The sequence below is a fragment of the Hyperolius riggenbachi genome, chromosome 1 (assembly GCF_040937935.1).
Source record: "Hyperolius riggenbachi isolate aHypRig1 chromosome 1, aHypRig1.pri, whole genome shotgun sequence".
Lineage (NCBI taxonomy): Eukaryota > Metazoa > Chordata > Amphibia > Anura > Hyperoliidae > Hyperolius > Hyperolius riggenbachi.
This window is the reverse complement of record NC_090646.1, coordinates 571,526,503-571,548,732: the sequence shown is the minus strand read 5'-3', so window position 1 is coordinate 571,548,732 and position 22,230 is coordinate 571,526,503. Positions and strand designations below refer to the sequence as shown.

Genomic DNA, 22,230 nt, shown 5'->3' with positions numbered 1-22,230 from the left:
TTTACTGTTGGCACTTGAGCATCATAGATGGAAAAATATATTTTTATTTTAAAAGCTTTTCAATAGTGATTCACCTCTATAAGCAAAACAAAAGTATTTCTTAAACTACTCTTTATTTTAAAGTTGCAAACAATCTGTACCATAGGAACTGAGATAACAAGGATGGATACAAAGTCATTGTGGGTGGAGCTAGGGTTTAAATAAACATATTAACTGTTATTTAGGAATTTTCTCAGCTGGAGGTATTTTTTCTTTTTATCTCTGACAGGCTCAAAGGCCTCCTATGATCATTATCTTAAATAACACCAAATATTAAATATTATATAAAAAATAGTAGGTATTTGTCATTATGCATAAAGCAAGATTTTTTTTTCATGCATGTGATTGAATGTGTGAAACAAACACAGGCCACCTCATTTACAGTGAACATCATTTATTCAGTACATTAAACCCATAGAGATATCTATGAAAGAATACACTCTGTTTTGATTGCACCTCAGTATTCTAAACACAAACAAGGGATTAAAGGGAAACTCTCTTATTGCTAAGAAACAGGAAGCCACTTAAGTTCAGCTCTGCAGGCTGCAGGGATTAAAGGAAAACCTTATTTTAGCTTGTGCAAATGTAAATATGAGGTAAAATATGCGTATGTAAAATACATACATTCCACTAGGTTTCTGAGTAAGAATGTGATATGGGAGTGTCCATGTTTTTGTGCCAGTCAATGGATCAGTCCAGCTGTGGAAAAGGAGTCACAAGCTCCTGCCCTGATGGCTTTAAAGCGGGATTGTCAGCCATAAAATTAAAGTCCATTTACCCACTGCACTGTGTTTATTATGCAGCCTGCAACCTTACCATGCATTGCAAGCATTCCATTCTAATCAGAAATGTTTCTGCTGTAATAAATGTAATATCAGCCTGGCTCTATTTGGTACATTGCTGACGATAAGGAAGCTTGTCATCACCCCTCCCACATTCCTGCTCCTCACTGATTGGCTGAGGGCAGTTCAGTAAGCTGCTGAAATATGATATTTGCTTTGGGGCAAGTTTTCTAGTACCGCTCAATAACTATCTATCAAACTTCAATAAATAGCTGCGAGGTCTTCATAAAGCAACTCTCCGGATGTTGCGGCCTGAATCGGCCCGTAAACGTCTCTGGGGTATAAGGCCACCCTACTGCCTCCAACTGGCAATCACCAACCGCTCACAATCCTCTGTAAATATGAAGAGAGGCCTCCATAGCGTAAAAGTGCCTTTTATTATAAAAATGGTGACATACACCTTAAAATGTGCACTTTCTAGGAGAAAAAATAAGAGTGACATTAGGATTAGCTTCAGCCAGAGGGAATAAAAATGGAAAATACTAGGAACAGTTTTCTCTTTATTTACTATATAAAATTCACTGAAATCAAAATGGGGACAGTACAATACATGTGTTATGTAAGTAGAACAAGTTTTTACCTGCTTATATATGTGTTTTTTTTCGGGATGGGACGACGAATCTGGCGAATCCACGAATCCCTCGAATATTAGGAAATATTCGAGATTCGTGGTATCGAATCCCGACGCCATTTTCCACTCGCCAAATCCGCCAAATCCCGACGCTGCATCGCCGCACATCCGCCGCTTCACCCGCTCGCAAGTGTCCTCCTCCCGCTCCCCGCAGCCTCCTCCGCTCGCCCGCCGCATAAATAAGAAGCAGCAGCCTCTCACCTCCAGCGTGGAGCCCGGAGCGGCAGACCTCCTGCAGACTTCCTTATTCCCCCTAGTGACTGGCTCTTACTACGTCATCAGTAAGAGCCGGTCAGGCGGCCACTAGGGGGAACTAGGAAGTGAAGTCTGCCGCACTGCACTCCACGCTGGAGGTGAGAGGCTGCTTCTCCTTATTTATGCAGGGGGGCGAGCGGAGGAGGCTGCGGGGAGCGGGAGGAGGATATGACCCAGCTACCTACTGCAGTGTAGGTAAGGTAGCCCACCCAGCCTGCTAACTATGCTGATCCCCCCAGCCTGAAACCTATACTGATCCCCCCAGCCTGCTACCTATACTGATCCCCCCAGCCTGCTACCTATACTGATCCCCCCAGCCTGCTACCTATACTGAGCCCCCCAGCCTGCTACCTATACTGATCCCCCCAGCCTGCTTCCTATACTGATCCCCCTAGCCTGCTACCTATACTGAGCCCCCCAGCCTGCTACCTATACTGAGCCCCCCAGCCTGCTACCTATACTGAGCCCCCCAGCCTGCTACCTACACTGAGCCCCCCATAGCCTGCTACCTATACTGATACCCCCCATAGCCTGCTACCTATACGGAGCCCCCCATAGCCTGCTACCTATACTGAGCCCCCCATAGCCTGCTACCTATACTGATCCCCCCATAGCCTGCTACCTATACTGAGCCCCCCAGCCTGCTACCTATACTGATCCCCCAGCCTGCTACCTATACGGATCCCCCCAGCCTGTTACCTATACTGATCCCCCCAGCCTGCTACCTATACTGAGCCCCCCATAGCCTGCTACCTATACTGATCCCCCCATAGCCTGCTACCTACAGTATACTGATCCCCCCATAGCCTGCTACCTATACTGAACCCCCCATAGCCTGCTACCTATACTGAACCCCCCATAGCCTGCTACCTATACTGATCCCCCCAGCCTGCTACCTATACTGATCTCCCCATAGCCTGCTACCTATACTGATCCCCCATAGCCAGCTACCTATACTGATCCCCCCATAGCCTGCTACCTATACTGATCCCCCCAGCCTGCTACCTATACTGAAGCCCCCCATAGCCTGCTACCTATACTGATCCCCCATAGCCAGCTACCTATACTGATCTCCCCATAGCCTGCTACCTATACTGATCCCCCCATAGCCTGCTACCTATACTGAAGCCCCCCATAGCGTGCTACCTATACTGAAGCCCCCCATAGCCTGCTAACTATACTGAAGCCCCCCATACTGAAGCCCTCCATACTGAAGCCCCCCATAGCCTGCTACCTGTACTGAAGCCCCCCATAGCCTGCTACCTATACTGAAGCCCCCCATACCCTGCTGCCTATACTGAAGGCCCCTATACCCTGCTGCCTATACTGAAGGCCCCTATACCCTGCTACCTATACTGAAGCCTCCTATACCCTGCTGCCTATACTGAAGGCCCCTATACCCTGCTGCCTATACTGAAGGCCACTATACCCTGCAACCTATACTGAATGCCCCTATACCTTGCAACCTATAGTGAAGGCCCCTATACCTTGCTAGCTATACTGAAGACACCTTTACCTAGCTACCTATACTGCGGGCACCTATGCCTGGGTACCTATACTGCGGGCAACTATACCATGGATCGCACAATTCTTATGTGCAGGATTCGTTAGATTCGGGATTCGAAAGGTTCGAGATATTCGAGAACCTTTTTAGATTCGGATCCGGATTCGGATTAGAAGAAATTGTGGATTCGTCCCATCCCTAGTTTTTTTCCTGGGATAGTGTTTTTTCCTGGGATGGTCATTTTGGCACCTTCTTGGTGCTGCCACAGTCCATAATGTTAAAGGACCACTATCATGAAAAATTGCAACATGTAAAATCCGTGCAAACATATGCAAATAAGAAATATGTTTCCTCCGGAGTAAAATGAGCCATACATTTCTTTTCTCCCATGTTGCTGTGACTCACAGTAGGGATGTAAAAATCTGACAGAACCGCCAAGTTTTTGACTAATCCATCTTTTCATGGGGGATTCTCAGCAAGTCTTTTATTCTTTATAACGACATTCCCTGAAAAGTATTTATACAAAGATACTGGCCAGCCTCCCTGCTGGCTTTACACTCTTTCGGCAGTTGGATGGAGCAACTGTCATTCATTAAGTGCTTTTAAAAATAAACTAACCCTGAGAATCCCCCATGAGAAGATGGACTAGTCCAAAACCTGTCAGTACTGTCAGATTTCCACTACCTACTGTAAGTGACAGCAACATAGAAGAAAAGTAATTTACGGCTCATTTTACTCTTTAACCACTTGCCGACCACCCACTACCTATGGGCGTCGGCAAAGTGGCACCCTCAGGACCGCCTAACGCCGATCGGCAGTGGCACCTGGGGGACTAATTAGCCGGAGATCGAGCGCAGGGATGTGCGCGCATCCGCTGGCATTAGGCTCCGCCCACCCGCGACGTCAACCCGCCGGCCATTTAGCAGCGCCAGCGGGTTGTTAACCCTGCGATCTCCCCCTGCAAAAGTGTATAATACACTTTGTAATGTATATACATAATATACAAAGTGTATTATACAGGCTACCTCCTCCCCTGGTGGTCCCAGTGATCAAGGGACCACCAGGGGAGGAGGCAGCTGTGTATGTAAACACACACACACACTGATCCTGCCCCCCTGATCGCCCACAGGACCCCTCAGACCCCCCCTGATCACCCCCTCAGACCACTGTTTGCACCCAATCACCCGCCTAATCACCCATCAATCACCCCCTGTCACTATCTGTCAACGCTATATTTCAGATTAGGTCCTAAACTGACCACTGATCACCTGTCAATTACCCATCAATCACCCCCTGGCACCACCTGTCACTGCCACCCATCAGATCAGACCCTAATCTGCCCCTTGCGGGCACCTGATCACCCGCCCACACCCTCAGTTTGCCCGCAGACCCGCCCTCAGATCACCTCCCAAGTGCATTGTTTACATCTGTTCTCCCCTCTAATTACCCACTGATCACCCATCAATCACCCATCAATCACCACCTGTCACTGCTACCCATCAGATCAGACCCTAATCTGCCCCTTGCGGGCACCCAATTACCCGCCCACACTTACAGTTCGCCCTCAGACTTCCCTGATCACCTCACCAGTGCATTGCTTGCATCTATTCTCCCTTGTAATCACACCCTGATCACCCATCAATCACCCATCAATCACCCCCTGTCACTACTACCTATCAGATCAGACCCTAATATGCCCCTTGCGGGCACCCAAACACCCGCCCACACCCTCAGATCGCCCTCAGACCTCCCCTGATCACCTCCCTAGTGCATTATTTACATCTGTTCTCCCCTCTAATCATCCACTGACCAACCATCAATCACCCCGTGTCACCACCGGTCACTGCTACCCATCATACCCATCAGATCATATCAGGTATTTATACTATCCTGGAATTCTAGCACCTCATGAAACATGACAGGTGCTCAGAAAAGTCAGAGATGCATCAAACTGGGGAAATTCACTTTTTGCACCATAGTTTGTAAACGCTATAACTGTAACCCAAACAAAAAAAAAATCCAATAAGTGTCTATTTATTGATCAAAGACATGTAGCACAATAAATTAATAAATTTAGACAACAATGTATATAGAAATGTTACTTTATTTGAAAGTAGTAAAAATGTTTCTGTACCGTGTTAGCCAAACAATATATGTAGGTAGAAAAAACCAAAGTGTTGTAAAAGTAATACCTTTTAATGGCTAACTGATAAAGTTAAATAATGCAAGCTTTCTGGGATCTGGTCCCTTTCTTCAGGCATATTTCCAGATGGAAATATGCCTGAAGAAGGGGACTAGATCCCAGAAAGCTTGAATTATTTAACTTTATCAGTTAGTCATTAAAAGGTATTACATTTACAAGTCTTTGGTTTTTTTCTACCTACATATACTTTATTTGAAAAATGTCAGAACAGAAAGTAAAAAAAAATCATTTTTTTGACAAAATTCATGTCTTTTTTGATGAATATAATAAAAACTAAGAATCACAGCAGCAATCAAATAGCACCAAAAGAAAGCTGTATTAGTGACACAAAAAGGAGGTAAAATTCATTTAGATAGTAGGTTGTATGACCGAGCAATAAACCGTTAAAGCTGCAGTGGTCTGAATGGAAAAAAAAGTGTCTGGTCCTTAAGGGGTTTTAAGACTGCATTCCTTAAAGGAGTTGTCAGGCAAAAATTAACAAAATAAGTGCTACTTACCGAGGGCTTCCTCCAGCCCCAAGCTCCCAGCACGTCCCTTGCCGCAGCTCTCCCCGCAGTCGTTCGCCGGAGCTCTGACCCGGTCCCCGGCGATGACGTCAGAGCGACCCGGAGGTCGCTCTGTACTGCGCCTGCGCGATTGGCGCTGTCAATCACTGCCACGTGGGCCGGAGCGAAATGCGCAGGCGCAGAACTACTGCGCCTGCGCAGTCCGCTCTGGCCCACGTGGCGGTGATTGACAGTGCCGATCGTGCAAGCGCAGTACAGAGCGACCTCCAGGTCGCTCTGACGTCATCGCCACGGACCGGGTCGGAGCTCCGGTGAACGGCTGCGGGGAGAGCTGCGGCGGACATGCTGGGAGGTTGGGGCTGGAGGAAGCCCTCGGTAAGTAGTGCTTATTTTATTAATTTTTGCCTGACAACTCCTTTAAGTGGTTAACCTCCTTGGCGGTAACCCCGTGTGTGACAGGGGGTAAGCCGCCGGAGGGTGTCGCTCAGGCCCTGCTGGGCCGATTTACATAATTTTTTTTCAAACATGCAGCTAGCACTTTGCTAGCTGCGTGTTTGGTCTGATCACCGCCGCCCGCCGCCGATGCGCCGCTACCCGCCGCAGAAACAGCCCCCCCCCCCGCATACCCCTTGCGCAGCCTGGCCAATCGCGGTCAGGCTGCTCTATGGGGTGGATCGGGATTCCCTGTGACGTCACGACATCGGAGACGTCGATGATGTCACTCCGTTCGTTGCCATGGCGACGGGGGAAGCCCTCAAGGAAATCCCGTTCAGAACGGGATTTCCTTATGGGCAAGCAGCGCCGGCGGCGATCGGTAGGTACGTGGGGGACGCCGCAGGGAGGGGGGAAGCATGTAGCTAGCGCTAGACTAGCTACATGCTAAAAATAAAAATAATTTGAAATAAACCCTCCCGCGGCCGCGCAGCCGCATTTATCACACCGCCAGGGAGGTTAAGAAACGTACTTCTTATTTGCATGTGTTTACATGTATTTTAAATTTTACGATTTTCGTGATAGTGATCCTTAAACCACTTAAGCCTATCTGGACGAACATTCTCTTCCAGATAGGCTGCAAGCACTTCCGTCTCGCACGCTCCTGCGCGCTGACGCCGCCGGCCGTTAGCCCAACGATCAATGAATGGGATTATGAGAGGCTGTGGTTTTTCTGAGTTAAAAAAAAGTTTCTTGTCCTCATTCATGTTCTTGGAAGCGTGATTGTACGCTTCCAAAACTTTTTGACTTTGGCCATCTTGTGGCCAAATAGTAAAATTACACTTACATCCATTTTTTATTAAATAAATACTTTTTTTTACATTTAAAATTAGCTGTTTACAATAGTTACATAAGAGTCTGAACTTTTTAAATATGCATGTCAAAGGAGTACATTAATATAATTTTTAAATTATGGGCTTGTAAATAGTGATGGGTGCAAATTTAAAAAAATGCACCTTTATTTCCAAATTAAATATCAGTGCCATACATTGTGAGAGGGACATAATTTAAATGGTGTAATAAGCGGGACTAATGGGCAGATAAAATACATGGTTTTTAATTATGGTAGTATGTATTATTTCAAACTATAATGGCCAAAAACTGAGAAATAATAATTGTTTCCATTTCTTTCTTAATATTCCTGTTAAAATGGATTTAGAAAAAAAAATTCTTAGCAAAATGTATCACCCAAAGAAATCCTAATTGGTGGCGGAAAAACAAAATATAGATCACAAACAATAAAACTGTTAAAACTTAAAAAGTCGTTTTAAACATAAAATAAAACTGTGGAATATCTTAAAAAGTCATTTTTAGGAGAAGGAAGATAAATTCAATAATTTATTTCATTCGTTTATTTTTGCCTCGGGTGTCCTTTAAAGGACACCTGAAATTAGAGAGATATGGAGGCTACCATATTTATTTCCTATTAAACAATACCAGTTGCTTGGAATCTTGCTGATCTTTCATGCATCTGTAATGTCTGAATCACACACCTGAAATAAGCATGCAGCAACTCCAGTCAAGCTTAATTCAAACATGGGGTCTATGACTAAAAGTACTAGTTTCAGGGGATCAGCAGGGCAACCAGGAAATTTTCATTGTTTAAAAGGAAAGTATGGCAGCCTCCATATCCTTCTCACTTCATGTGTCCTTAACCACTTCAGCTCCACAGGGTTTTTTGCTTAAAATCCAGAGCAATTTTCACATTTCAGCGCTCCTCCCATTCATTCACCAATAACTTTATTGCTACTCATCAGATGTAAATGATCTATATCTTGTTTTTTTTGCCACAAATTATGCTTTGTGAGGGTGATATTTGCTTTAAGTAATTATGCTATTATCTGTGCATTTTAAAGGGAAAAATGAGAAAAAAAAAGAAAAAATACACTATTTCTCCATTTCCATGCACTATAGTTTTCAAATAAACAATGTTACCATAGGTAAAACCCACACATTGTATTTGCTAATTTGTCCTGGTTATCTCAACATTTAAATAATGTTCCTAGTACAATGTATGGCGATAATATATTAGTTTCTGGTTTGTGTTTCTTGTTTTCTCATTGTACTCTATCAGTAATTAAAAAGCCCTTATCTTCATGATTAACAGTAATACACTCTCATGGCATACATATTTTAAAAGCTAAGTCCCTAGGGTAACTATGTATTCTCTTTTCAATGCTGTCACTTTTGTTTTTTTTTACTAGTATTTATTTAGGGGTATAGAGTACATGAAAATAACAGTTTTATTGCTTTTCATTCAGTTTTCCGGTAAAAAAAATCACATGACTTATCCCTCAGTTGTCAAACACCACAAAATCTATTCTCTCACTTGTCACGGTTAAAATGATACCCTATATACATAATCAGATAGCTTATTGGGCATACAGCACACTGTTTACCACAAGTACGCCTATCTACTCCCCTGAGATTCAAGTAAAGTTTTGTGGGGAGTAGATAAGCGTAGCAAGGGAGGTAAAGTGGTTGTTAAAGAGGAACTGTAACGACAAAACGTCCCCTGGAGGGTACTCACCTCGGGTGGGGGAAGCCTCCGGATCCTAATGAGGCTTCCCACGCCGTCCTCCATCTGTCAGGGGTCTCGCTGCAGCCCTCCGTGCAGCGGTGACGTAATATTTACCTTCCTGGCTCCTGCGCAGGCGCTCTGACGGCTGTCGGCTCCGAAGTAGGCGGAAATACCCGATCGCCGTCGGGTCTGCTCTACTGCGCAGGCGCAAGTTTCCGGCGCCTGCACAGTAGAGCGGACCCGACGAAGATCGGGTATTTCCGTCTATTTCCGTGCCGAAAGCCGCCACAGCGCCCCCGCTGGAGCCAGCAAAGGTAAATATTGAAGCTACAGTCGGCACTGTCGCCGGCTGTTCGGAGGGCTGCAGCGAGACCCCCGTGGGACAGAGGACGGCGTGGGAAGCCTCATTAGGATCCGGAGGCTTCCCCCACCCGAGGTGAGTACCCCCCAGGGGAGGTTTTTGTTGTTACAGAGTCTCTTTAAAGATTTACCTTGCGCCTATTTTGGCGAGAAATGTAAAGTGTGTACATGTGTTCTCTGAAGTCACTCTGAAGTTGTGCTGGATCACTAACTACTTAACGAGAAACTCACACCAAGAATTGAACTTTATCCCAATCAGCAGCTGATACCCCTTTTTACATGAGAAATGTATTCCTTTTCACAAACAGACCATCAGGGGTGCTGTATGACTGATATTGTGGTGAAACCCCTCCCACAAGAAACTCTGAGGACTGTGGTACTCTTGGCAGTTTCCTGTCTGTGAACCTTGTTGCATTGTGGGAAATAGCTGTTTACAGCTGTTTCCAACTGCCAAAAAAGCATGCAGCAGCTAGATCACCTGCCAGCAGTAAAAATATCACCATGTAATAAATGTCAGAATGTAAATCAGGGAGAGGAAAGATTTTACAATGGGTATATACTGACAAAATAATTTATACATAATTATTGTAAAAATGAAGCACTTTTTTATTACATTATTTTCACTGGAGTTCCTCTTTAACTGTATTGTTTTTACAGGAACTTGTATTGAGGTTTCAACAGCAAGTGCCTCCCCCCTCCCTTCTCCATAGAACAATGTGCCTGTACAGCAATCATACAAAACCATTGCATGAAGGATGTCAGAAATTGGGTATGTAGCTTTGCTCTAAAATACCATGGAAGAAAACATTGAGGTTGTGAGCACACTGAGCAGAACCGCATGCATTTTCTAATTCATGCATTCCTGAATAATGCATGCAATTCTGCAAAGCGTGCTTCCAGTCTGAAAGATAATGTAAGCTATTTGCTCTGTTAACTATCTGATGTAACAGAAATACTTAATGGCCCAGATTCCGCAAAGTCCGGAGTTTTCTTACGAGAGCAGGGGCGTAAGTAGAAATCACTAGGCCCCCCTGCTAAACTTTGGATGGGGCCCCCTCCCGACCCCTTGCTTTCTGCACAGGTAAACTGAGAACCAATGTTATTCAACTGGCTAGTGCACACTTGAACGTGTTTTCCCCATGCAGATAATAACAGACAGCAGTGAAGCACTGCACACATTTTCTCTATCAATTACATTAGCTTCTGTGATAAAATGTGCATTTTTTCACACATACAGACACACCTGGTGTGCAGAAAAGGCATACAGAAAACTGACAGACGAGTGTGCTCCCTGCCTCAGCTTATTGCACTCACTCTGTCCATCTTTGACATCTCTGATGGAGCAGAACTGGCTCTGCAGGCTTCTCCAGCATCACTACAGTACACAGCACTTGGGGAGGGGTAGAGAGATTGGGGGCTGGGCGTTGTACACAAGAGCCTGCTGCACAGTGCACACTGATAGGGGCTGTCTACAAATATTTGTCTGCAAACTGTATGATTCCTTATCAGTGGCTAAGCAGATGCAGTCGTTAGAACAATTGTGCAGAGAGCAGAACGTTTTTTCTCTCCATGTCCTTAGTCTCTCAGGACAGGGAAAAGAGACTTCTCCCCCCACGGGACCCCTTGCAGCTTCTGGGCCCCCCTGCGCCTGCATCCCTTGCAGGGTCTATTGTTATGCCCCTGCACGAGGGCCCATAGGTAATTCACTTTTTCTCCTATGAGATCATTTTTCATCTTCCCTTTAAAATAACTTTTCAGCACTCTGCAAATAAAAATGTACTCAAATGTATGAAAAAAGTACTTCCGTATTAGTATCAAGATTATTCGAAGTATGAAAATATCATCTAGGAGAAAACACAGGAGAAAAAGTGAATTGCATATGGGCCAAGATATTTTATCATCATCTCATCTACTAACTACATTTTTATCACCTAGCAAATAAAAAAATCACTAAAATTTAAGTAAAAAAAAAAGTATTGTCAACCTTATGTGAATTTGGGACAATTTATTTTGAGTACTTTTTTTGCTTGCTGGGGGCTGAAAAGTTATTTTCTTGGCATGGTGTGAAAATATCTTCCATGAAAAAAACTCAGGAGAAACGTTTACTGAAACAATGTCCATGTATAAATATACGAAGAATACCTGCCAGATATCCATATTTGCTTCTGAAGTCCAGCCAATGAGTTGTGTTGTATGAACTTAACTAAAAATGATTGTCTGGTCAAAATGACTTTCGTCGTAGCAATGACCAAAGACCAAGTAAAAGTCAGAAACACATCTGGGCCCTCCGGCTTGGCGTAAAGTTATTCTCAATGTCTTGAATAAATACTGGCCCTGAATTAATACTAATATTAACATGTAATTGATGTTTTTTAGAATGTTTTGTCACAAAAAATATGTATGAGGTGTTAGTAACAGTCCAGCTATCTTTTTTTTAAGCCACACATAAATCTAGTATAAAATGTAACTTTTAACAAAGTATTAAAAAATGACAGGAGGACAGTCCTTAACCCTTAAAACTGATACCATCATGGTAAACAACTCATCAAATAGCATGATGCACATTTCTTGGCCCTCATAAGGGTAACTTCCTCCGAGGCTAAGGGATTGAAGTGATTTGTCCGTGGCAATAATTAAAAATACAACATTGTGTATGTATATTAGTACACCATGGCAGCACCTGTAGTATGCCGAGAGCAATTCCGAACACCAGAATTCTGATGTGAAACAAGCAAATATGTTCCAGATATGTAACACCCAGGCCCAGATTTACATCACAGGACCCTATAGGCACCTACAACCTGGCATTCCAGACTCTGACCTCCACAAACCCCTAGCAGATTAAGTGGCTCTAGGCAGTTACCTTCCCACCAGTATAGGTATTAGATATGAGTGCCTTGCCTTTGCTTCCTGTGCAGAGTTTCCAGTGGAGTGTACCTGAGAGGTTGTCATTGCACTGACTCTCTCTTGTCATTCCACTGACTCTCCGTTCAGCCACGCATCCAGTGTCCCCTCTATAGATACAGCATGTAACTCTGCATCTGACCCACCAGCACGTACTGACGTGTTACATGATGAGAGACACCACTGTAGACATGAAGATGGGACACACAGCTGAAGGGAGACTTTGTCAGTAGAATGTTGAGAACCAGGTGAGTAACCTCTCATTAATGCTCAGCTTGTGTCTCTACATAGATAGGAAAGGAGAGGAGGGGGTGAGCTGCCTCTCCACCCTCAGGCACCTGTAGGCATGTGCCTTCAGTGCATTATGGAAAGGCCGACTCTGGTAACACCCACTCCTGTCCTACACATTCACACTCAGGTGAGCATCTCTGCTCCAGGCCCTGGTGGTGCCGGTCACACATGTCCACCAGTGCCTGGAGCAGTGATTCCCTGCGCTGAGCAAGCACTAAGAACATTGTGCCAACCTAAACTCCAGGCTCTAATGGTGCCCAAACATGGTACAATTTTTTTCCTCCAATCTTACCATTTCTATGTAGTATAAGGGTTATTTAAGTGAATATAAGGATAATTTAGGCAGATCTCTTACATTACAAATGGTAAGATTGGATGAAAAAATTGCACCATGTATGAGCACCATTAGACCATTGTACCAACCTAAACTCCAAGCACTAAAAGCTCTGTCCAACCTAAACTACTCGCACTGAAGGAGAATGATTGGACGGCGAATGGTGAAGGTGAATGGAAAATAAAGAAGATGGTGAATCATTTGCACGGACATGCATTCATTCTCTGACAACAATCCACAGAAAATACTGTTGGTGGAAATCAACATTTTGTTTGACTAAAAGCACATTTGTTATGCTTTACACAGGCAAATAACAGCCAGCACTGCAGTCAAGTCAAGTGTTGCTTGCTACAGATGTGCAGCCATTGGGTCAAACAGGGATTAACAAAGCTTTGATAATGAGCACAGCCAACAGCTGAAAGTTATCATTATCACACAGAAATGTCTGCCCAGCATGACGTAAAATATCTCTGTCACTGGGCACACATCTTTTCTCTTTCCCTACAATTAAAGGAATGAAGTTCTATTGTGCTTTTGTTCGTTCCAATGCTATAAACTAAAATAATGGCACTTTCTCTTGTTTAGACATCTGCCTGTCTATGGCCAGCCTGCTTAGAAACTACACTATTAATAAAGGTTTGAATGTCATCTCTTATGAATATATCCATTATCCATATATCCATTTTTCAGCAATAATGCAGCCAATGTAAGCATTACATCACAAATGCTAAATCTACAAATACATTTTCCAGCCATTTACGCCAGGGCCCTTAAAGGGCATCTGAGGTGAAAATAAACTGATGAGAAAAACAATTATTTTCATCCTCCTTCTTCTAAAAATTACTTTTTTAGATATCCCACAGTTTTATTTTATACTATGGTCTAGTTTTTACTGTTTCATTGTCTCTGATCAATGACACCTTCATTAAAGTATGCTAGAGCTCAAATCTATGAATTATTGACCCTTTTTATCTCATTCCTGCTCGCAGAGGCCATTTTATGGCTGTAGTTACTAATCAGTTAGGGTTATCTGACCTGGTTCTGACCCGGACAGAAACTGCCATTTACATACCTGATTTTTAACTCTTTTCAGGCAGAGAAATAAACAAAGGAAGACAGCCTAGTTCAGGCATGGGCAAACTCGGCCCTCAAGCTGTTCCGGAACTACAAGTCCCACAATGCATTGCAAGAGTTTGACAGCCACAGTCATGATTCATAGAAGCAAATGCATTGTGGGACTTGTAGTTCCGTAACAGCTGGAGGGCCGAGTTTGCCCATGCCTGGCCTAGTTATTTGTATGTTTGGCACTATACATACACATGTCTATTTCATCATGTCACATGTCACCTCAGTTGTCCTTTAATATATTGCACTTTTTCTCCTACATTTTCTCCTTGGAGATAATTTTTCATCTTCGGTTAAAAATAACTTGTCAGCACTCTGCAATTGAAAAGTACCAAAGAGTTGATTAAAAAAAAAAAGTTCTGTCAAAAATTTTCTGAGCATTTTCCTGGAAAAGGCATTCTATTGATAAGGTGTGAAAATATGCTTTGGTTTGGTTTTACCCAGCAGTAAACCATTATTGGTCAGAGGTACTTTCTTATCAATACAGCCCTTTATAAATTCATTCCCCTGATCCATTAATACTGTTACTAGGCTATAAACCTTGGGGATGGAAATATCCCTATCACCAGTTGGCCCAGCACGTTTCTAAGGCTGCCAGGTTGCACAAAGCTCAACAGTGTCTCCAACCCACTTTATCTCTTGAACTCACCAAACATATAATATTGGAAATTCTTATTTCTGAAAGATTTTTGGCAATAGCTAATGATACTACATAAATATTTACGAGAACATGGCAACTTTGATTATCTGGTATGGACCTATCGGGATTGAGATCCACTGTGTTGACGGTTTGGTCCTATAAATTTACCTTCCTTGTCCTACATATCAAGTTAACTCTGTTATCTCTCTCCTATAAGTGTATTGCACCAATTGTTTTACGGTTGTATTTTACTCTGTGCGCTATGTTAATGTTGGTCCCACAGCAATGGTTAAATGCTTGTATGATTATTATCTTGAAACCTGGCATATTCCCTAATAAAACTATTTGAGACTAAATATGCTCTGGTTAATGCAGCTTGACTAAAGTTCAGTGCATCAGGCCCATAGGTTTCTTCCTCTGTGCTGTTAATTACTCATGCGGGAAGAGGAAATTACCAAAGTATGATTTGATACATTTCTTTACCTTGGTTTTGTGAAGTACAATTTCTTAGATTTCCATGTCTGATAACTTGGCGACAGTCTACAGGCAGGAAATGGACATATCTGTGCAGCAGTGGGGCTTCACAGAGACAAGGTAAAGGTGTGTCATTTATCATGTTTCTGAGGACAACATACAGATACTTTTAATTTGTCTTTGTGAATTTTTTTCCTTCAATATTCCAATTTCCTTCCTGTAGAATGACAGCAAGCCTTCAAGAAGGAAAGAATGGGACCTCACAGTGACAAACTAAGGTATGTAGCTAATCATGTTTCAGTGGAGACTATACAAGTACCTTTTATGATAATAAAAGACATCTAGAGTTCAGGTACTTTTTTTAGTACAGGTACCTTTTTCACAAACCTGGGCAACAATGGATTCTGAGCATAAGCTAAATGTCATCCCAAAATGAATAGTAGTTATAATAATATGGAAATATTGACTGTTCCTGTGAGAGCCATGCTGAGTGCCACCCCTCTTACCCATCAGGGTTCCCTGCTATTGTAATGTGAGAATGAGTGGTTGAATTAAATGACAACGCTTGTAAATAATACGTCCTGCAAAACAGTCTTTTAAAGGATACCACAACTGACATGTGGCATAATGAGATAGACATGGGTATGTACAGTGCCTAGCACACAAATAACTATGCTGTGTTCCTTTTTTTCTTTCTCTGCCTGAAAGAGTTAAATATCAGGTATGTAAGTGGCTGACTCAGTCCTGACTCAGACAGGAAGTGACTACAGTGTGACCCTCACTGATAAGAATTTCCCCCTTTTTTATCTCTTTCTTGCTCTCAGAAGCCATTTTCTTCTAGGAAAGTGTTTTATAGTTGGAATTTCTTATCAGTGAAGGTCACACTGTAGTCACTTCCTGTCTGAGTCAGGACTGAGTCAGCCACTTACATACCTGATATTTACCTCTTTCAGGCAGAGAAAGAAAAAAAGGAACACAGCATAGTTATTTGTGTGCTAGGCACTGTACATACCCATGTCTATCTCATTATGCCACATGTCAGTTGTGGTATCCTTTAATAGCATATAAGAAGAAAATGTTTGTGTCATTTTTTTAGATGCGTTAAGTATTAAATTAAAAAAATGTCATTGATAAAAACGATTGGTTGTCCTGAAAAATCAAAAGCTTTTTTTTATTTGTGTGAGAAATCCGACTGGATTTCCCATTTTTTTTTCCTGTAAGTCAATCAGGAATGGTGGATTTTTCCGATCAATTTTTATGAAAATCGAATGGTGTAGGGTAGATTGTCAATTTCTTAATGTATAGACCCAAGCAATCTTTTCAGAGTTTTCAATCTATTTTTTTTATAATTGGGGAATAATTGAACACACGTACGGTACAACGTTCAATTTTTTTAAACGTTACAACCAATCAGGAAAATTGATTGCAATTCTGAATTTAAAGAAATTTTGAAAATGTGTATGGCGTGTGGCCACCTTGAGCCTGGCGTTGGTGTCGGAACAGACTAACATAGGTGTAGGGGAGCATCAGCAGCTTTTCGAGTGTGCCTTATATTCTGAATGTACAGTAAAAGAAGTGCAGATTGCACTGGGAGGACTTACCCATCCTGTCACCACACTCCTCTCCCCATCACTCCAGTCCTGTGGATAAACTAAAGTGTTAGTTTAGTGTTAGTACAGTGCAGTGTTAGTACAGTACAGTGTTGTGCTAGTGTAGTGTAGTATGTAGTGTCACTTAGCTGGCAGGGCAGCAAGGATTAGTGTAGTTAATGTAACCCTGACCTGATAATGAAATACTTTAAAATAGTTTTATTACTGGTGCTGTGACTTTTTCCCAGCACACAGCACCATCCTCCCCCCTCCAGCGGAAGTGACAGTTCTTCCTACCCTCTGTGCATGCATAACTCCGCCCCCTCCACCTGCCACTTTAGTTCCATATATGTTTCATTGCGCACAGGCTGCAGGGGAGCTGCGCTGTGTGTGGGCTCATGTTAATTGAGGTTGGAAGAATATCCGACCTTAATTATCACAAGTCCGCACACAGTGAAGCTCCCCTGCGCGCTGAGTGCAGTGAATGACATACGGAACTAAAGCACCAGGTAGAGGGGGCGGAGTTATGGATGCACAGCGGGGAGGAAGAACTGTCACTTCCACCTCGATCATACTCAACGTTCTGCCTCAGTCGAAGAGTACAACTACAGAAGAGTACAGGGGGCACAGGAAGGAGAGGCTGGTGTTGTGTGCTAGTCGTAACACCAGTAATAAAGTAATAATAAAAGTTTAATGCGAGTTGGGAAGAGGTTCAGGGGTACTTTAAGCTGGTCAGTGTAGCTTAGATAGAGTAGCGTACAGGCAGTTTGGGGCGGGCAAAAGGTCATAAGACGCCCCTGCACTATAGACGCACTAGTTTTAGTATTTTTCTTTTTTTCCCTTGATTTTTGCCCTCTAAACATAAGTGCATCTTATAGTCCGGAGCATCTTATATTCCAAAATATATATATGTTAAGTATATCTATGATTATTTTAAATTCCACTATGAGTAATATTATTTGTAATTGCATTAATTAGATGATATTCTGAACTTTGTTCCCCACCAGTTAGCAGGCCTAGGAAGCCTCCATACAGCCCAGCAGGGAAGTAGAGACAACAAAAGCATGTTCACCCTTTAACTGTTTCACCAAAGAGGCTGTGCTGTAGGGAAGTGTCTTGTGCAGTCATATGTACTGATAATTGCATATATGCAGCTCAGCTACTTCACATGTCTGCTATTGCTGTTTCAGTGGCATGCCATCATTTTAAATATCAATATATTCCCTGCTGTTCGTCACGCAGGGTAAAATGAGCCTCGCGTTTTATCAGGAACTCTGACAAAAAGAAAAGAATTTGACCTTCTCAAGTGTTTTTTCCTTTTATACCCACACTTTCTTTTACTCATAGATTGGACTAGATGTTACCGATCTGTTCCACTATGAATATATCAGGATGTGAGAGTTTAACTGATTATCTTAATATACCCTGGGGAATTGCTCTGAGCAGTGAAACAACTCAAGCTGGTCTTGGTATAAAATAAGGAAGAAAACGTAATTTATATTTGACTGTTTATTTAAAGGGAAGGTCCAGGATAAAAAAAAAAAGTAAAAATCTACCGTACTTACCTCGGGCTTCCTCCAGCCGCTGGCAGCCATCTTGTGCCCTCGCTACAGCTCCGGTGGCTTTCGGTCCCCTCCGGTGCAGATGCTGACGTCACCAGGTCGGCATCTGCTTGCTCTTCACCATGCGAATCACTGAGTTGCATTGACGTCATCCGGACTGTACTGCAGTGGCGCAGAGCTACTGCGCCTGTGCAGTACAGTCCGGATAATGTCAGCGCGACTACGTGAGCCACACGCTGGAACGCAAGTAGGCCACTGGTACCAGAGGGGACTCTGAGCCAGCGGCGGGGAGCAGAGCTGTTGCGACGGCAAAGGGCGACTGGAGGAAGCCCCAGGTAAGTGGATTTGTTGTTTTTAATCTTCCTAAATGTATCCTTTAATGTTTTTTAACCCCTTCCTGACTGAGGGTATTTCATACCTTGGAGACAAGAATAAATGTTGTCATTTTTTTAAAGGTGGAATTAACCGAATTAGCAGCTTCGAATGAAATGTTTCATTTGAAGCTGCTTGTGCAGTGTGAGCCTCTGTCGGCATATCTTGTACGGCTGCCTAGTGCAGACAAGCGAGTGCGTGGCAGGGAGCAGTTATATTTACCTGTTCCAGACAGCTAATTTTCTTCCTCCACCAGCTGCTCTGAACTTCCGGCAGGTCTTCTGGGTCCCGATCACATCTGATCACATAATATGACATGTTATCAGGATCCAGGATATGGTGTCAGCATTACAGCGCCACCCGGTGGTGGAAAAAGTGTGATGTAAGTGATGGAAAAGACTCTTCCATCACCTCTTTTCCTCCACCGGGTGGCGCTGTAATGCCGCCATGGTCTCCTGGATCCTAATCACATGTCACATGTCACATACACACTTTATTCATGTTACTTTTGTCCCTGTAATTACCAATTCTGTGTTTTGTGCCAATTCTGTATTTTGTATATTGGTGTACACCATTGTCTGTATTACCCCATGTTTGTTTCTTACTTTGTACAGTGCCACAGCATATGTTGGTGCTTTATATATCGATAATAATAATTAGTTATTTGAGTAGAACCAAGCACTTCTGTGCTCAAAATATCTTTGTGTAATAATAGTCTATGTGTAACAAGTGGGCCTTCCACATACAGTAAAGCAGCAGGGTGAAAGGTGTATAGGGAAACAGTGCATGTGAATAGATTTTCTTTCAGAGCCATCCAAAGAAATATCAGATCTTTATTGGAATTCCCCCGGGAAATGCCATTATTATTACTTAGACTGACATTATGGATTCAGTTCACATTGACCAATAAGGATGCTTGCTGAGAAATTAAAATAAGCACCACTGGGCTCATTTGCATTTCTGAGAAATGGACCAGTAAAAAACTTTTACCGCGCATATGCAAATCACCTTTTCTCCTTAGTTTTCTCATAGTAGATCTTTTTGTAACGTTTCAGCACTTTGCAAATGAAAAAGTGGGTGAATAAGTACTATAAAATATTTTGAGTATTTCCTTGTTTGTAAGTGTTTTAAATGGCATTTTATTGACAAGTTGTGAAGATATCACCTAGGAGAAAACTGATGAGAAAAAGTGAATTACATATGGGTCTACGTTACTTACTTGTCACTTTTACACTTCTTGTTTTTTTCTCTTTTACACTACTAGTGTGGCACTTTCTATAGTATTTATTTGACACCTTTTCACTACTTGTTTGTCACTTTTACTCTTTTTAAGTTGAGAACTTTTATAGTTTTTTTTTTTTGTAGCAGCTTTTCTTCTTTAGGGAACTCCACATTTCATTCCTAGTTTGCCATCAAAACATTCCTCTTCTTCATTCCTCTTCTGCCATCAAAACTTTACTGGACAACGAGCTTACAGACTACCCCCCATCACATCATCACCTATATATAATACGTGGCTGGATAGTGTAATGGTTAAGGGCTCTGCCTCTGACACAGGCGACCTGGGTTCGAATCTCGGCTCTGTCTGTTCAGTAAGCCAGCACCTATTCAGCAGGAGACCTTAGGCAAGTCTCCCTAACACTGCTACTGCCTATAGAGCGCGTCCTAGTGGCTGCAGCTCCGCCAGGAGAAAAGCGCGATATAAATGTTCTGTGTTTGTTTGTTTGGTTTGTTTATATATGAAGTAGTCAGAGAGGAGTTGGAGGAGGCAGCAGTCAAGTCTCTACCTGTGTGCAAACATCCTCTGACCTTACCCATCTCCTCTCTCTGCTGAGAGATAAGCTCTTTGCAGCCAGCACTACAGCTATAGCAGAGTGTGATACGCAACTGCAGAGCTGCAGTGCACAGGGAGTTGCAGGAGAATAAGAGCTGTCTACTAACTGGGGAACACCCAATCCCCTTTCAAATCCATGTTTCTAGAGGGATCTGTGGGTCACATGACTGACTTTTTCTAAAGGGAATTTCTCCAGAGAGGCTGCACTGAATGAAACATGTGAGTAATGGCATAGTTCCCTTTTCACCTGCACTTATAACTGAAAATCTGCAGAGGTGAACTAAAGGACTTACATCTGATTTTAATGTAATGTTAAAAGAGGAACATAACTTCATAAATAAAATTACCTCAACCTGATTTACATTCTTAAACGTATAAGTGATGCTACCATCTTTTCTGTTGGTAAGGTGAATCATGTGAAATGCTACCCCCCCCCCCCCAGCAGGAAGGTCAGGTGATCTCCCAGAGTGCCCTGGAAAGACAGCAGTGTGACATCATAGCCTAGACCAGGGGTCTCAAACTCAATTTACCTGGGGGCCGCAGGAGGCAAAGTCAGGAGGGGGCTGGGCCGCATAAGGGATTTCACAATCAGCAGCAACTCCCCCAAATTGCATTGATTTTTATTTCAAAATCAAATTCACACTGAAGCGAGCTATTTTGCGTATTTTACCTTATAGTTCGCTTCAGTGGTCCCATTACAAGTAATCCGCCGTGTCCCCACTGCAAAACGAGGGCTGCAGAGCCCCCAAATCGCCCGGGGGGCAATCCGCCGGCATTTCCTGGAAGGGGCAGAGCTTTCAGCTTCAGCTCTGCCCCTCCTGACGTCAATCGCGGCGCAAAGCCGCCTCTGCCCGCCCCTCTCACTCTTCCTTCACAGAGAGGGGCGGGGAGAGGTGGCGATCCGTGCAGGATTGACGTCAGAAGGGGCTGAGCTGAAGCTGAAAGCTCTGCCCCTTCCAGGAAATGCCGGCGGATTGCCCCCGGGCGATTTGGGGGCTCTGCAGCCCTCGTTTAGCGGTGGGGATGCAGCAGATTACTTGGGAGCACTGAAGCGAACTATAAGGTAGCTTTTGCCGCCGCGGGCCACAAAATATTGTATCGAGGGCCGCAAATGGCCCGCGGGCCGCGAGTTTGAGACCCCTGGCCTAGACTAAGCATCAAAGAGAGAGCAGGGTTACAAACTAATATACAGAAATATATAGACGTAAGAAGCATTTCTGATTGGCCAAACATTGGCCTAACATTCTGTTATGGCCAAACATTGACTAAAAATGAATATTGTAAAAATAAGCAATTTTATTTATTAAGTTTTATACAGTAAAGTTCCTTTTTAAATCACATCCCTCAGTGTTACCGTCTTTCTAATATTTTCTCATGTTTTTAATTACAGAGATTTTTTCCATTCTGTTCTACTTTTATTATTCTAACCTTCATCAGTTTTCTTGATAATTACATATCTGTAGTCTTTGTTTTGTTCTTGATTGTGGTATTCAACGGCAAGGAGCTCCCGAGTCTGCCTGAGATCTTCAAATTCTTGCAGACAATTTCAAATGTTGTCAGCAAGTTGAAACCCAGCCCTGGAGAACCCTTTGTCACTGATCATTATTGTCATTCATAAAGATTATAACAACATTGAGATGCAGAAATAAACTTTTTTTTTGCAAAAGCAATTAAGCAAATGTTTTTTTTTGTTTCCCCCAGTTAAAGTTGTCTGTGCATGTTTCAATTAAAATGCATACTATTTATTTCATA

At 43.0% G+C, this 22,230-nt stretch overlaps 1 long non-coding RNA gene across 1 annotated transcript in view; it reads left to right on the top strand.

Moving 5' to 3' along the window:
- Positions 1 to 22,230, top strand: part of LOC137557669 (uncharacterized) — a 204,695-nt gene that overhangs the window by 159,456 nt on the left and 23,009 nt on the right. The window contains exons 2-3 of the long non-coding RNA XR_011029607.1: positions 10,011 to 10,122; positions 15,345 to 15,399. This is a non-coding gene — a long non-coding RNA (uncharacterized lncRNA). The remainder of the gene's footprint in view (positions 1 to 10,010; positions 10,123 to 15,344; positions 15,400 to 22,230) is intronic.